Source organism: Salvelinus sp. IW2-2015, linkage group LG9 (assembly GCF_002910315.2).
Source record: "Salvelinus sp. IW2-2015 linkage group LG9, ASM291031v2, whole genome shotgun sequence".
Lineage (NCBI taxonomy): Eukaryota > Metazoa > Chordata > Actinopteri > Salmoniformes > Salmonidae > Salvelinus > Salvelinus sp. IW2-2015.
The window spans coordinates 28868551-28873816 of record NC_036849.1 but is presented as its reverse complement, the minus strand read 5'-3'; positions in this window follow the sequence as shown (position 1 = coordinate 28873816).

Sequence of the window (5266 nt, the reverse complement as noted above, 5' to 3'; positions counted from 1 at the left end):
TCAATTCGAGTCTCATAGCAAAGGGTCTGAATACTTATGTAAATAAGGTATTTCTTGTTTTTTTATTTTTTAGTTGAAGAAAAAAGTTAATAACCTGTTTTCGCTTTGTCATTATGGGGTATTGTGTGTAGATTGATGAGGAACTGTTAATTTAATCAATTTTAGAATAAGGCTGTAACATAACAAAATGTGGAAAAGGGGAAGGGTCTGAATACTTCCTAATATGTACTCTTTCCATGTGTATTCAAGAAAAAGGTTGTAAGGGTTTCTCATCATTTCCACTGAGCCACCGGGTCAAGTTAATTTGTAAATACTTGTGGTTAGCTAGACGGTAAGGGCTTAGGATGGTGTACAATATTATCAATGACTCAGACGGACCAAAGGTAGACTGAGGTATTTATCCTCCTGGCTCTGAAACACTACATAAATTGGGTGCAGTATTTTTCTGTAAACATCCTTTGAGAATTTTCAGTTGCACTATGATTGCTCAAACATTATGCATCAGATTAATTAACATTGATAAACTGTTGCTTGGGGTTGAAAAACCATTTGAGATAGCACGATGTTTTGGGAATGTCAAATTTTGAAATACAATGTTGTTTAGACATGATCGTTATCTCTGAGACAGTTGTTTGACATTGCGACATCTATGACTACGACTATTAGTTAACTTGGCATGACTACGACCATTAGTTAACTTGGCATGACTATGACTATTAGTTAACTTGGCATGACTATAACTTGTTAACTTGGCATGACTATTAGTTAACTTGGCATGACTACGACTATTAGTTAACTTGGCATGACTATGACCATTTGTTAACTTGGCATGACTATAACCATTGTTAACTTGGCATGACTATAACCATTTGTTAACTTGGCATGACTATTAGTTAACTTGGCATGACTACGCCATTTGTTAACTTGGCATGACTAACTGACTATTAGTTAACTTGGCATGACTATGACTATTAGTTAACTTGGATGACTATTAGTTAACTTGGCATGACTATTAGTTAACTTGGCATGACTATGACTATTAGTTAACTTGGCATGACTATTTAGTTAACTTGGCATTGACTATTAGTTAACTTGGCATGACAGACTATTAGTTAACTTGGCATGACTACGACTATTAGTTAACTTGGCATGACTATGACTATTAGTTAACTTGGCATGACTAATTAGTTAACTTGGCATGACTACGACTATTAGTTAACTTGGCATGACTATGACTATTAGCTAACTTGGCATGACTATTAGTTAACTTGGCATGACTATGACTATTAGTTAACTTGGCATGACTACGACTATTAGTTAACTTGGCATGACTACGACTATTAGTTAACTTGGCATGACTATTAGTTAACTTGGCATGACTACGACTATTAGTTAACTTGGCATGACTATTAGTTAACTTGGCATGACTACGACTATTAGTTAACTTGGCATGACTATTAGTTAACTTGGCATGACTACGACTATTAGTTAACTTGGCATGACTACGACTATTAGTTAACGTGGCATGACTACAACTATTAGTTAACTTGGCATGACTATTAGTTAACTTGGCATGACTATGACTATTAGTTAACTTGGCATGACTATGACTATTAGTTAACTTGGCATGACTACTAGTTAACTTGGCATGACTACGACTATTAGTTAACTTGGCATGACTATGACTATTAGTTAACTTGGCATGACTACTAGTTAACTTGGCATGACGACTATTAGTTAACTTGACATGACTACGACTATTAGTTAACTTGGCATGACTACAACTATTAGTTAACTTGGCATGACTATTAGTTAACTTGGCATGACTATGACTATTGTTAACTTGCATGACTATGACTATTAGTTAACTTGGCATGACTACTAGTTAACTTGGCATGACTACGACTATTAGTTAACTTGGCATGAACTATTAGTTAACTTGGCATGACTACGACTATTTGTTAACTTGGCATGACTACGACTATTAGTTAACTTGGCATGACTATGACTATTAGTTAACTTGGCATGACTATTAGTTAACTTGGCATGACTACAACTATTAGTTAACTTGGCATGACTATTAGTTAACTTGGCATGACTACGACTATTAGTTAACTTGGCATGACTACGACTATTGTTAACTTGGCATGACTACGACTATTAGTTAACTTGGCATGACAACTATTAGTTAACTTGGCATGACTACGACTATTAGTTAACTTGGCAATGACTATTAGTTAACTTGGCATGACTACGACTATTAGTTAATGGGCATGACTATGACTATTAGTTAACTTGGCATGACTATTAGTTAACTTGGCATGACTACGACTATTAGTTAACTTGGCATGACTATGACTATTAGTTAACTTGGCATGACTATTAGTTAACTTGGCATGACTACGACTTTAGTTAACTTGGCATGACTATTAGTTAACTTGGCATGACTATTAGTTAACTTGGCATGACTATGACTATTAGTTAACTTGGCATGACTATGACTATTAGTTAACTTGGCATGACTATGACTATTAGTTAACTTGGCATGACTATACTATAGTTAACTTGGCATGATATTAGTTAACTTGGATCTATTAGTTAACTTGGCATGACTATGACTATTAGTTAACGTGGCATGACTATGACTATTAGTTAACTTGGCATGACTACGACTATTAGTTAACTTGGCATGACTATTAGTTAACTTGGCATGACTACGACTATTAGTTAACTTGGCATGACTATTAGTTAACTTGCATGACTATACTATTAGTTAACTTGGCATGACTATGACTATTAGTTAACTTGGCAGACTATGACTATTAGTTAACTTGGCATGACTATTAGTTAACTTGGCATGACTATACTATTAGTTAACTTGGCATGACTACGACTATTAGTTAACTTGGCATGACTATGACTATTAGTTAACTTGGCATGACTACGACTATTAGTTAACTTGGCATGACTATTAGTTAACTTGGCATGACTATTAGTTAACTTGGCATGACTATGACTATTAGTTAACTTGGCATGACTATGACTAGAGCTAGTGCCCAGGAGAATGCTAACCTCGTTAAACTCTAAATCTGTAATTTCCAGTGATATCTAGAATTTTATTTTCGTACTTGCAATTTTGTAATATCATATGAACACACTATTTGGATGTTATGTATTGTTGCTTCTACTAGTTTGTTGCTAAGCAACTTTGTCACTTTTTCAATGTGCACTTGACAATAGCACAACTACATGTTACAGTAATACATAACAATTCACTACTAGTGACTACTACAGTACTACATTTAGGTTATTTGAAGCCAAATCACAATCTTTTTCACTAATTTGATACTATTGTCACGGTGAAACATACGAGATGTGAGGTGATCACAAAGACAGAGTACAGCTGCTTCATAATTTTGAAGCTCATATTGTCTATTATATGCTGAGACTTTGAGATTCACTGTAGTAGTTGTTTTAGGTTTTAGTATTTTTCCACTTTGATGCGTTTGAATAAATAACCTATTAGATAACCTCTCATATGACTACTGAATATTGTTGTCTCCAAACAGGATGGATATATTATTGTCTTACTAGGAGAGWKCGTGTCCCAAAGCACCCCTTCTTTTTACAAGTTATATTAGTATGATCACTCACACGGTCACACCTTTGGAAAGCTATGTTATGACTGACCCTTGTTAAAAACGTTTAGCTAATGTCATGTTTTCTGAGAAAGAGAAAGTCATTGAATCTGAAATGGAAGAACACATGTTGAACCAGCCTCCTGCATAGTTAAGACATGTAATTGCAATGGTGTAGTGTCTCATTAGAAACTTCGCCTGAAGTTTATAGCGTAGGGTCAGTGCATCAGAGCCATGTAAAAGAAAGGGTGGATCCCAGGGACAACAAATGGCACATTTCCAAAGTCAGTGGAACCTGCCAAGACATAGATTTTATAGACAAGACTACATAGACAAGACCAAATAGAYAAGATTACATGRACAAGACTACGTTACATAGACAAGACTACGTAGACAAGATTACATGGACAAGACTACGTTACATAGACAAAACTACATAGACAAAACTACATAGACAAGACTACATAGACAAGACTATGTTACGTAGACAAGACCCCATAGACAAGACCCCATAGACAAGACCCCATAGACAAGACCCCATAGACAAGACTACGTAGACAAGACTACGTAGACAAGACTACATAGACAAGACTACATAGACAAGACTATGTTACGTAGACACGACTACATATACAAGACTACGTAGACATGACTACGTTACATAGACAAGACTACGTAGACAAGACTACATAGACAAGACCCCATAGACAAGATTACATGGACAAGACTACGTTACATAGACAAGACTACGTAGACAATACTACATAGACAAGACCAAATAGACAAGACTACATAGACAAGACTATGTTACGTACACAAGACCACATAGACAAGACCACATAGACAAGACCCCATAGACAAGACAACACCACATAGACAACACCACATAGACAACACCACATAAAGACACAAACACCACATAGACAAACACCACATAGACAAGACCACGTTACATAGACAAGACTACATAGACAAGACTACATAGACAAGACTACGTAGACAAGACTACATAGACAAGACTACATAGACAAGACTACATAGACAAGACTACATAGACAAGACTACATAGACAAGACTACATAGATAAGACTATGTTACTTAGACACGACTACATAGACAAGACTACGTAGACAAGACCACATAGACAAGACTACGTAGACACGACTACATAGACAAGACTACATAGACAAGACTATTACGTAGATAAGACTACATAGACAAGACTACATAGACAAGACTACATAGACAAAGACCACATAGACAAGACTACATCGACAAGACTATGTTACATAGACAAGACTACATAGACACGACTACGTAGACACGACTACATAGACACGACTACATAGACACGACTACATAGACAAGACTACATAGACAAGACTACATAGACAAGACTACATAGACAAGACTATGTTACGTAGACAAGACCACATAGACAAGACCACATAGACAAGACTATGTTACGTAGAGCAAGACCACATAGACAAGACCACATAGACAAGAACTACATAGACAAAGACTATGTTACGTAGACAAGACTACATAGACAAGACTATGTCACGTAGACAAGACTACATAGACAAGACTATGTTACGTAGACAAGAACAATAGACCAAGACTATGTC